At 37.1% G+C, this 13017-nt stretch overlaps 1 long non-coding RNA gene across 2 annotated transcripts in view; it reads right to left on the reverse strand.

Moving 5' to 3' along the window:
• The window catches only part of LOC309663390, an 87929-nt gene that overhangs the window by 72274 nt on the left and 2638 nt on the right, over window positions 1-13017 (reverse strand). The window contains exons 2-5 of one of the 2 annotated variants that reach the window (XR_014265231.1): window positions 12427-12517; window positions 8081-8147; window positions 7402-7486; window positions 6883-6972 (exon numbers count right to left, since the gene is read on the reverse strand). This is a non-coding gene — a long non-coding RNA (uncharacterized lncRNA). Of the gene's footprint in view, window positions 1-6882; window positions 12518-13017 lie in introns of both variants that reach the window. The other variant, XR_014265232.1, reaches the window with a different exon arrangement.

The raw sequence follows: 13017 nt of genomic DNA on the forward strand, positions 1-13017 counted from the left end.
AAACATCCCCCAATGCAAAGGACTGCCTCCACAACAAAGAATTATCTGGCCCCAAATGTCAATGGTGCTGAGATTGAGAAATCTTGCTCTACAGCTCACCCCTGGCTGTCCATTAGAAACACCTGGGAAGACTTTAACTATCCTGATGCCCAGGCTGTACCCCAGATCCATGAAATCAAAATCTCTGGGACTGGGACCTAGGTGACAGTATTCTTAAAGCTCTTCGGCTGATTCTAATGTACAGCCAAGGTGGAAGAGAACTCTTCTAAAGGATGGAAAATATGTCAACAGTTGAAAAGTGTGTTGGTTAATATGTTTGCTCCCAGATTTATTTCCCATTTTTCTTTATCTTACGCAGGTCCCCAGGAAGCTGTCCAGGAACGATGTTACCCAGGCCCCCTTGCCCTCTGGCTCCTGGGTGTATTCAGCCAACAAGGGGTACCACCTGGACACTGGAGGTGGGACGAGAGAGCTAGTGGGTTATTTGTTTTCCCCCCTCCCTCCGTGTGTTGTCACAGTTCTGACAGTAGTTCTGTTCTGCTGTGGCCTCACTCTTTTGGGGTGGCTGCCTTTCCATGGTGTTAGCTCTCAACCTGGTTCTGGCCACCCCTCATCCTCCCTTGTCCCTTCAGGCCCGGGGTAGCAAAGCTTGCTGACGTTGCCAGTTAATGCCGGGGCGCTTCAATATTCATTATCGGTTCCCTCAACTCCGCACACATCTCTGTAGATAATCCCGTCATTAAAAATTCGCTTCAAAATTCCAGGTGAGTGTGCTGTTTTCCTGCCAGACGGGGCCGGCTTCACAAGCATACAACCCAGGCAGTCACGTCTGACCCCGCGCTCAGGAAGGCCCCATACCTGGCTTCATGCACTGCTGCATTCTGTCTTGGAATTCCTAATACTTTTGAAGAAGAGGCTCTGCATTTTCTTTTTTTTACTGGGCCTGATGAATTATCTATTGATCCTGCTTCCAAGACTCTGGCTGATATACAGTTATTCTTGAGAGGAAGGAAATGACATGAGCAAGACCTGGAGTTAAAAGGGCACTTGCTGTATTTGGGGAACAATAAGATGCGGCCATTTCCAACTTGGCAGGAAAAGATAATCCATCATCACATCTAGAGCAGTCTCCTGGCGATCTGGAAGAAGTCGATGGACTGAGCCTACCGCAAGATAGCATCTCCTGCTGTAGCGTGTGCCCAGTGGGTCTGAGCTTAGGTTGTGGTGAGAGTTTAAGAGTAACTGGTCTTCCACACTCCAGTTCTTGATATGCCTAGAACCTCTTCTGACAGTCACACTCTAGATATGAATGTGTGCACTTTCCAAGAAAAAATATGTTCACATGCATTTAGCTCATTTTATTTTCACAATATGCCATTTAGCACAGTAGCTCTGGAGTAACAAATTTTAACAAACATTTTTAATTGAAATATACATAGAGAAAAGTACTTAAATCATAAAGCGGTGGCTCAATTAATTTTCACAAAGTGAACACATCTGGTTCTCTGATAAAGAAAGAGCATTATCAGCTGTCCTGAAAGCCCCCTGTGCCAATCTCCTCTCCAAAGGTAACAAGTGACACCACAGGGAAGTGTTGCCTACTTTATGGAAAAATTATCATACAGTATGAGTTACTTTGGGTTTTGCTTCTTTTACTCAATGTTGTTATGTTGACTTACATTGTATGCATCAGTGGTTTCTTTATTCTCTTTGCTGCACAGTAATCCACCGTAAAAATATTTCAGTGTATTTACCCATTCTAGTATTTATGGACATTTGGGTTCTCAGGTTTTTGTACTATGAATAATGTTGCCATGAACTTTCTTGTCATGTCTTTTGGTGCACATGTATGCATTTCTTTGGAGTATGTATTTAGGAGTGCAACTGCTATATTGATATGAGATCTTTCAGCTTTGGTAGACATTGCCAAACAACTTTCCAAAGTGGTTGTATCAGTTTATGTTGCTACCACCAGCGGATGAAACTTCTAGTTGTTTCACATCTTCAGCAAAACTCAATGTCATCTTTTTTCATTTTAATCATTCTGATGGGTTCATAGTGATTTCTCATTGTGACTTTAATTGAATCTTATTGTGAATTTGCATTCATTCCCCTGATAACTAATGTGGTCAAGCACCTTTTCATATATTAATTGTCCATTTGAGTATCTTCTTTTGTGCAATGCCTGTTGAAGTTCACACCTATTTTATTAGGTTGATAACTTTTTCCACTTGATTCGTTTTTATATTCCGCATGCAAGTTGTTTGTTGTTTTTATGAATGCAAATATCTTGCCCCCATCTGTGGCCTTTCTCACTCTTTTCATGGTATCTCTTGACAAAAGGAATTCTTAATTTTAGTGTAGTTCAATTTAGGATATTTTCCTTTATGGTTAGTGCTTTTTTGTGTCCTATTTCAGAAACCTTTGTCCCAAATCCATGAAGATGTCTTCTATTCTCCTACATTGCCTTCTAGAAGATATACTGTTTTACCTTTCATATTTAGATGAATAACCAAAACATATAATTCTGTGAATGGTGAAAGGTCGATGTCTAGGTTTATTTCTTTCCACATGAATAAACAAATGAGCTATGATCTTTTATTTAAAAAACCATCCTTTTCCTATTGTTCTCTAGTGCCACTTTTATTAATCCAGTGTCCAAACATGACTGGTTTTAGTATTATGGTAATTTTGGGCTCATAGATAAGTTGTATAGAATTACTATTAGTTATTTCTTAAAAGTTTGGTAGAATTCACTAGTATTCTGGACCTGAAGTTTGGAGATCCCCACCCCCCGCCCGCCGCCCGCCTTTAGGAAGTTTTCTAACTACACTTTTGATTTCTTTAATAGATATAGTATTGTTCAGGTTATCTCTGTCTTCTTGAGTGAGCTCTGGTAATTTGTGCCTTTCAAGAATTTGTCTATTTCATGTAACTTGTATTTACTGGCAACTCTTAGTTTTGTTAATCTTTTCTATTGTTTTCCTATTGTCTATTTTATTTATTTGTATTCTAATCTTTATTATTTCCTTCCTTCTACTAAGTTTGGGCTTAGTTTGTTCTTCTTTTTCTAGTTCCTTGAGGTGTAATGTTAGGTTGTCTGTTTGAGATCTCTCTTTTTTCTTGAGGTATGCATTTATTGCTAAAAACTTCCCTCCTAAAGGGAAGTTTGTTGCATCCTATAATTTTGGAATGTTGTTTCCATTTTCATTTGTCTCAAGATATTTTTTAAATTTCCTTTATGATCTCTTCTTTGATCCATTGGTTGTTAAGGAGAGTGTTGTTTAATTTCCATGTTTTTGTGAATTTTCTAGCTTTCCTCTTGTTATAGTTTCTAGTTTCATACCATTGTGGTTGGAAAAAAATACTCGATATAATTTCTATCTTTTGAGTTTGTTGAGACTTGTTTTGTGGTCTAACATATAATCTATCCTACAAAATATTTCATGTGCCCTTGAGAAGAACATGTATTCAGCTGTTGTTGGTTGGTCAACAGTGTTGTTCAAATGTGCTATTTCCTTATTGAGTCTCTGTCTGGATGGTCTATCCATTGTTGAGAGTGGAGAATTAAAGTCCTCAACGATTATTATATTGCCATTTATTTCTCCTTTTAGTTCTGTTAGTATTTGCTTTATGTATTTAGGTGCTCCAATGTCAGATGCATAAATATTTGCAATTGTTGTATCTTCTTAATGAATATACCTCTTTAACATTGTTTAATAACCTTCTTTGTCTCTTTGACCATTTTTAACTTAAACACTATTTTGTCTGATATAAGTACTATAGTTACCCTGCTCTCTTTTGGCTACTATTTGCTTAAAATAGCTTTTTTCATCCCTTCACTCTCAGTCTACATGTGTCCTTAAGGCTAAAGTGAGTCTTTTGTAAACAGCATATAGATGGGTTTTGTTTTTTCTCCACTCAGCCATTTTATGTCTTTTGATTGGAGAATTTAATCCATTTAATCCAAGTAATTATTGACAAGTAAGGACTTACTATTGCCATTTTGTTAATTGTTTTCTGATTGTTTTGTAGACTCTCTGTTTCTTGCTTCCTCTCTTATTGTCTTCCTTTGTGATTTGATGACTTTTTGTGGTGGCATGCTTTGACTGCTTTACTTTTGTGTATTTACTACAGTTGTTTCCTTTGTGGTTACAATAAGGTTTACATAAAATATCGTATATTTATAACATCTTATTTTAAGCTGATAACCACTGGCCCCTGGTAACTACTATTCTACTTTCTGTCTCAATAAATTTGACTACTCTGGGTATCTCATATAAGTGGAATCATACAGTATTTGTCCTTTTGTGTCTGGTTTATCTCACCAGCACATCTTCAAGGTTTATCTATGTTGTTGCATGTGTCAGAATTTAATTCCTTTTAAAGGCTGAATAATATTCTATTGCACGTGTATATTGTATTTTGTTTATCCTTTCATCTGTCTATGAAAGGCATTTGGGTTGTTTCTACCTTTTAGCTATTGTGAATGACGCTACTACACACATTGGTGTAAAAATATCTGTTCACGTCCCCGCTTTCAATACTCTGTGTATATACCTAGAAGTGGAATTGATGGATCATATGGTAATTCTATATTTTTTTCTGAAAAATCAAACATACTATTTTCCACAGAAGATGCACCATTTCACATTCCCACAAGCGATGCACAAGGGTTCCAATTTCTCCACATCCTAGCCAACACTCGTTGGTTTTGGGTTGTTCGTTTGTTTGTTTATTATAATAGCCATCCTAATGGGTGTGAAGTGGTGTCTCACTTTGGTTTTGATTTGCATTTCCCTAATGATTAGTGACGTTGAGCATGTTTTCACATGCTAATTGGCCATTTATATTTCTTCTTTGGAGAAATGTCTATTCAATTCCTTTGCCTATTTCTGAATTGAGTTGTTTACTTTTTTTGTTGTCTAGAGGAAATTTATTTTTTACAAGACATACAGATAAATATTGACAGGATATAATATTTCCTGGTACAATATTGCCCCAAAACGTTTTTGAAATAATTAGCAGTATATATGTATCACAAAGAACTTTTATCTAGAATATATAAGAACTCCTACGACTCAAAAAGAAGACAAACAGCCCAATTTGAAAAGGGTAATAGATTTAAACAGACACTTCACAAAAGAATATATACAAATGGCCTATATGCACATGAAAAGATGCTCAACATCACTAGGCATCAGGGAAATGCAAATTAAAATCACAAGATACCATTACACACCACTAGAATGGCTAACATTAAAAAATCATAATAATACTAAAAGTTAGTGAGGATGTGAAGCAACTAGAACTCATATATACTTTTAATGGGAGTATAAAATGGTGCAACTAATTTGGAAAAACATTTTGGCAGTTCCTTAAAAAGTAGAACATATATTTATCATACACCCCGTCAATTTCACACCTAGGTAGTTACCCAAGAGAAATGAAACATATGTCCATACACAGATCTGTGCATAAATGTTCATAGCAGCTTTAATCATAATAGCCAAAAGGTAGAAACAACCGAAATGCACATGGACAAATTGTGATATGGTTATAAAGTGGAACATATTCAGCAGTAAAGGGAGCAAACTACATGTTGCTAATACAAGCAACATGAATGAATCTCAAAAATATGATGCTGTGTGAAAGAAGTCAGACACAGAAGAGTTCATATTATACAACTGAATTTATATCAAATTCTAGAACAGGCAAAACTAATCTATTATGGTATAAAGTCAATCTGCGGTTGCCAAGGACCTTTAAGGGAGGGAATGGATGGTAAAGAGAAACAAAGGAAATTTTGGGGGTGATATGAATATTCTATATCTTGACTAGAGATGGTGGTTCCACAGATGTATATATTTGTCAAAACTCATCTAAATGTATATTTAAATTGGTACATATCATGATATGTAAATGATACCTCAATAAAGTCTTTTTGCAATGTAATTTCTCTTAGTAACTAAGAAACTATGACAATAATCTAAGTTTTCAAACCACCATGATATACTTAGGTCTGACCTAAGTATGACAAATTAACACCTTACAGTGAGGAAAGCGTTTTAATACCTAGCTTCCTTTATTCATAAACTGAAATAATTTCCCACAATACCATTAGCAAAATAATTAATTTGCTCTTTCTCTTTCAGATTTTCTGAATATGCCACTACATTTCAAACAAAAAGACTGAAGAATAGAATAATATAAATTTTAAATGTTTGGGTTACCAGACATCAAAATTTATCTTATAACATTACTTACAATATTCCCTAAGTAAATGGAATAAAGAATTTCAAAATTACTTCCTTTATATTTCAAATATACTCTGTTATGTTGAATGGGCCTTTAAACATAAAACCAAGCAAATGGGAAGTTCCAAGGATGTCAGTCATTCTGTATCTGCTACTGAGTTGTTATACAAAATTGCCTACAACATTTTTCATTTCAAAGCTAATGAAATTGTATACATTCTATTTGCAGTTTTGCATGGGTAAAATATATAAGCCCAATGAGGAGTTTTTTTTAATTATAAAGAATTCATGGAAAAATAATTATTAAAAATAACATATGACATTTCAATACTACAGAAGAAAAAGGACAACCCAACAGTAAAAATGTATTTCTGTTTTCTAACGGTTAGCCTCAAAAGATAAGGAAGATATTGTTACCTTCTTATGAAAATAAATCTTATCATTGCCTTGGACATATCCTGAGTAGAATGCTGTATCTGATGGTATCAACTTCTAGGGTCTGAGATTTTAACACCAAGAAAATGTTCTTGTTTCCTTGTATTTTCATGACAAAATAACATTCTTGCTAAATGGATTAGATTAAAAGAAGCGGGGGAGAAGTAAAGAGAGGGGAGAAAAACCTTACCCAGAATGTCAGGTTTCAGGAGTATGTCCAAGTGACCTGAATCCGTACATTTATCTGCCAAGATGTGACTTCCACAGTTTCTGCAGAGAGCTGTAAAGTAATTACACAAATTGCACTGAGTCATTTTACTGAGATAAATTCAACCCCTAAAACTAAGAAGGACTGCCAATTTGATCAGAAATCTGTGATTTTTAAGATTTTTTAATTTTTCTCTTCTTCAAGTTATACTATGGGATCTGTTGACAAACCAACTCTTCTATCCATCCGGAGGAATGTTATCTCTAAGTCTTTTGAATTATCTGGTTTTGAATTATATATAATCAGGAAACTCTGGGCTTGTCTTCCCTCAAAGCTCTTCCACTGCAATAGCATGATTTACTGGAAAGTTATTTACCATATTCCACATCTTCAAAGACCAGATCCCCTTTATTTCTCTACCACAAAGTGCTCCTTAGAAATTTTCATTACAGCAATATGAATTAATGCCAGTTGTTACCCCAGGAGAGATCAAACTGAAACCTCCACAGAAGTCCAATTAACAGGAATCTCACAGGAAGCAATAGATACTGTGATGTGCTCTTCAGTGACTAATGGACTATGCTCTCTGTTAAAAAAGGGGAAAAAAGGTAGCAAAATTGAGCAAGCCCCCAGGGCATAAAACAAACTGCAAAAATAAATACAAGGAGAATAAATAACAAACTTTAGAATATATAATCAATAAGGGTAGGTGAATATGGCGGCATTTTGAGATAAAACTGCATTTTCAACTATTTTTAAGATGTTTCCCATTTGGTAGAACCCCAAATGGGCTTTGCCAAGCACTTTTTCTTCTTCATTTTTAAGTACGTATGTATTTCAAGGAAAATTTAATCCATATGTTCCTCCCTCATTTACACAATTTATCAAAATGTTGCTTTGAATGAGCCATTTAATGTCTAAGAAAACCGAAGAACACTGCTTTTTTTCCCCCAACAAGTCTCTAGGGTTTTTTTCTTCCTGAATTAGATATGTGTTTGGGGCTACATAGAAAGCTAATTGAAAAATATTCAATTCTGTTTTAAAATTCAGAATCAAACAAAGTCTGATAAAATTCAAAATAGAAAAGCAACATTCCCCTACTGTACTAGATTTTCAAGTTTCTAAAGCCTTTTATTCACATGATTCCTATCAATCAAAGAATGTTAGAATTAAAAGATACCTTAGAAATGTTGTTTCTTCTCTCACTTTAAAAACTAGGAAACTGAGTCCCAGAGAAGTTGAAGAATCTGCCAAAATCACAAAACTAATTAGTGGCAGAGCCAAGACATGTGTCTTCCCATTAGTGACTTCTTTGGTTTTTCTGGTTTTAATTAGGATTTTATTTATAACATATAGAAGTGTCGGCATAATACTAGATTATAAAAAACAGTGGAGTTTATTTCTGCATGAAATGTGCCTGCCTGCTTCCAACAGACCAACCCCTGGGCAACAGCTAGGCGAGGAATCAAAAGTTCAACTGCCAGTATGGCCATAGTAAATTGTATCTATCCTTTACCATCCCCACAAGGGTAAGTGACAGACCTGTTTAAAATAAAGTCCAGGTACACTCTCAACTCTTACCAGTAAGATGCTACAGGAAAACAAGCTGATTACGCTTTAACTCATAAGGATATTTCTTTGTCTCCTTATTCTCCTATTCCTTCCTCCTCCTCCCCCAAGGGGATCAATCATTCTGGACTACACAGAAATCTGGTGATGGGCATACCATGAAGTCTGGAGGGTCTCAGTGGAGACATCAGTCCACGAGATAGGATTAGGGTACTTTATTTTTTTTTTTTTTTACTCATAGAAGTCTCTTTATTGATAGCTCTCTTGGATGTAAACCCACTTCCCATATCATATTACACCCAGGTCAGTTCTACAAGCTTTTTTTTTTTTTTTTTAACCCCAGTTTCTTTAGACAAGGAAAAAGCACAGATGAATAAAAAAACTGCGATCCCCAGGGAAATAAGAGAACAGAAGATCATTGGGTCTTCCAGCTGTCATGTCAGGAGGCAGTCATAAGCTACAGACCACAAATCACAATCAAAGAACTTCGTAAGATTCTGTAACCTTGTAACTTATCAGTGTTCATGTTGTGTTACTCTCTGTTTGTTTTGTAGCAGTCATTCCCAGCAAAACACTATTTGTTTTAATGTGATGAGAGGGGGCATATACATCTGTGTGTATTTTGGGAGTAACAAAGAAAAACTGAGAGACCTTTTTTTAAAATTAATTTAATTAATTAGGTTTTGGCTACGTTGGGTCTTTGTTGATGTGCGCGGGCTTTCTCTAGTTGCGGCGAGCGGGGACTACTCTCGGTTGCGGTGTGCGGGCTTCTCATTTTGGTGGCTTCTCTTGTTGCGGAGCACCGGCTCTAGGTGTGCGGGCTTCAGTAGTTGTGGCTCACAGCCTCTAGAGCACAGGCTCAGTAGTTGTGGCACACAGGCTTAGTTGCTCCATGGCATGTGGGATCTTCCCGGACCAGGGCTCGAACCCGTGTCCCCTGCATTGGCAGGCGGATTCTTAACCACTGTGCCACCAGGGAAGTCCCTGAGAGACCTTTTTTGGAGGGAGAAAGTAAAATCATATAGTACAGAACAGCTCAACCACTTACTAATTGTTTAACCTTGGGAACATTACTTAACCTCTCTTTGTTTCAGTTTCCTGATCTATAAAATGGAAATAATAACAGGATCTACTTCATAAGGATTAGTGAAATAATACATGTAAAGCACTTAGGACAGTGTCTGCATATAACAAGACCTCAATAAAAATAATTGTGGTTGCACTATCATTTTTTTACACTGAACTAGGAAAACAGGCTGAATTCCTAGGACTTGGGACAAACAGAAAAAGAAAACACAGGAAGATTATTTAGGGCTAATAAGGAGCTCTGAGTCTAAGCAATCAAAAAGCTGTTATAGATGACTGAACGGGGATTCTAAACCCAACTATATACTAAAAACGAAAAACAAGGACTCAATTGGTATCACTATAACAAGTGCTCATATCATTGGTACAGGTGACATTTGAAAGATTGTAACCCTACCTTCTTATATACTGACCTCCAGCTGTCAAAAACAACAGTGTATTCAAAGATTGGACAGCCATTGGAACCCAATGCAAAATACTTACAAGTCTCCCCAGATCTCTTGGTTTGAGAAATGGTTACTTTGGCAATGACCTTAGGCATAATAGCTTTGGGGCTTAATTGAGTTAGATTTCTGAGTTGCTTTTTCTTGGTGAAGTTTTTCTTTTTGATTGAATGTAATTTGATTGGTTATATCAGATGGCAAACAGATTGGAAAGCACACTGGCTTGAGAAGTGGGGTGATGTGACTGCAGTCTTGGTTTTGCCTTAAGTGTCATTCTGAAGACAACATTCTTTTTCTAGGGGGCTGTTGTCTAGGTAAAAACGGGGTTGGATTTGGTGATCATAAATGTCCCTACCACTCTAATATTTTGTGAACCCATAGTGGTATAATTATAAAATAGTGAGACTGATTTTCCTGGCCTTGATCACCCTATCATCAGAACTGATTTATATAGCACCTTTCTTTGAAAGTTCTAGGCATTCTATTCAGAACAACTGAGAAAATAGAGAGGAATGTGGTGAATACAATATGCTTTTGAGTCGGATCTGGGCTCAAATTTGGACTCTTTCACTCTATCAGTGGCTCAGTATTGAGCAAATTAATTTCTCTGAGTCTCACTTTGCTCAGTCATGAAATATGGCTCACATTACCTATTTCATAGGGTTGTCAAAAGATTAAATGAGAAAACATAAGTCATATGACTGCCTCCTAATAGGTGTTCAATAGAAGGGAATTATTATTATAATAGCAGGAAAGGAAATAATGGATACAAGCATCTGAAAGAAAGTCTTGCAGCTAAGGGAGTGTCAGATGGCATAATAATGCTCCCCAAACCCAAAAGATTGTTGTCATTTTTTATCATGTGCTACAATATTATCAGTGGAGACCCCAGAGGAAGCAATGTGAGAATGTTTGTTGAATGAATTAATGAAGTCGTTCCCCTCAGCCAGGATTCTTGGCCTTTGCTGAATACTTTCACAATTTGTAAGAGAATTATATCACACACTTGCCCATTGAATTCATAGTACTAGACATTTTGGGCCTAACTGACATAAATATATACTATATAGATGAGTAAGTGAAATGTTTCATATTTAAATGATAACAAATATTATTTGATAAAAAATATTATTATTTAAGTTAGCTCCTGATTGATAGGTCTGAAATGGCTAAAAAAAATTAATTTTTCATAAATAGGAGGGGGTACATGAGAATACGACCAAAGAGGCTAACTCTAGGCTATGCAGAACAATAGTGAACAAATGTCCTCTAATCAAAAGGGCTTTAGAGGGCTTCCCTGGTGGTGCAGTGGTTAAGAATCCACCTGCCAATGCAGGGGACACGGGTTCGAGCCCTGGTCCGCAAAGATCCCACATGCCGCGGAGCAACTAAGCCCGTGCGCCACAACTACTGAAGCGTTCGTGCCTAGAGCCGGTGCTCCGCAACAAGAGAAGCCACCGCAATGAGAAGTCTGCATACCGTAACGAAGAGTAGCCCCCGCTCTCCGCAACTAGAGAAAGCCCACGCACGGCAACGAAGATCCAATGCAGCCAAAAATAAATTAATTAATTAAAAAAAAAATGAAAACTATTTTTTAAAGAAAGGGGGGGCGGGGCTTTAGAGATGGAACTTCCCCCCTTTGATAGAAGGAAATATTAACGATGCAAACTGGGTAGTATCTTCAGGCTTGGCCAAGGGCTATCGTGAAAGCAAGGATACACTTGGCCTGAAGAAATGGGGTCTGGCTGCTGAGATCTACCTTCAGAGATAAGAGGCAAGGCAGGACCACTGCAGTCAAGCTTTCAGTTGACAAAGTCAGGAACAAAGAGACCAGGGATTATTCTGTCAGCTCTGCGACTTCCCCATGGTTAATATTTTTGTTGCCCTAGTCAGTTTCTCATGATGATTACCAATAAAATCTCTAAAATAATCTTTAAAAATAATGTGCATTCTGGAGTAGTGATGGGAAATCGCTTTGCATTCTGCAGCCAGACTTGAATGTAGGGAAAAAATATCACAAAGGATGGAGGGAAGCAACTGCGGAAGAATATGGGAAGCTGGCTGAGTCCCAGAGGCCTCTGCAAGGAAGAAAGGAGAAGATCTGGGCCAGAGCAGGGATTCTGGGAATCCCAGATACAGTGTAGAATCAAGCAAGGAAACCGCTGTCTCTCAGTTTCAAACAATTCAAATTTTTTGTTTTTTTTCTCCAAGCTTACGATCTACTTCAAAATCTGTATTATAGTAGGTAATAATTATTGCTTATAACTTTTTTACAGTGCTTTCTGAAAATTTATTTTCTGGGTTTGGGAAATGCTGAAAAGTCCAGCTCACTAAGAAATAAATTCAACCTGTTTACGTAACCAAACTTCCTGAACGGTCAATATAGGAATTTATCTCCAAGTCAAGAATGAACAGAGCATTGTCTTACCAAATGTCATCATTTCCTGCCTTTGAGAAGGAACTAGAAATACTTGTGTCAAACCAATTCAGAGTAGTTTAGGTAGGTCTTCAGCTGAAACCTGGGAATCAAAGCAGAAGAGAAGAAAAAGTGGTGTGAGGGGGAAGCTAATTTTCAAAGGTCTCCCTGTGCCCCATGGCCACTCCCTTCTCTTCTAGGACCTTTCCGCCTCTCTTCATTTCAGTTTTGAGTTAGGAATACTGGAACTGATCACTTTTCAGCCTCAATAAGTCCTTGCTAATTATTTTAACATTTCAGGTTCAGGAAACCCAAACCCAGTGTTCGTTAAGTGCTCCTTGCCTTGATTTGTATGCCCTCTTATATTTCAAGGGAAGTTGGGTCCATGTGTTTCTGATTCGTTTTCACTTAACTCATCAAGACATTGTTTCATGAAGGCCATTTGATGTCCAAAGATTCTTCTGAACCTTTTGTTCGTTAAACCATAAAGCCAGTGAAGTCATATGCGGCTTATGACAAAAGAACAGAATTAGGAGACCCAGGAACTAAAGAGTCTACCTTTGTCCCTGCCGTGGTTTCATACAATGCTGAATCGCTTTTCTA

Source organism: Balaenoptera physalus (genome assembly GCF_965194825.1).
Source record: "Balaenoptera physalus genome assembly, chromosome: 6".
NCBI lineage: Eukaryota > Metazoa > Chordata > Mammalia > Artiodactyla > Balaenopteridae > Balaenoptera > Balaenoptera physalus.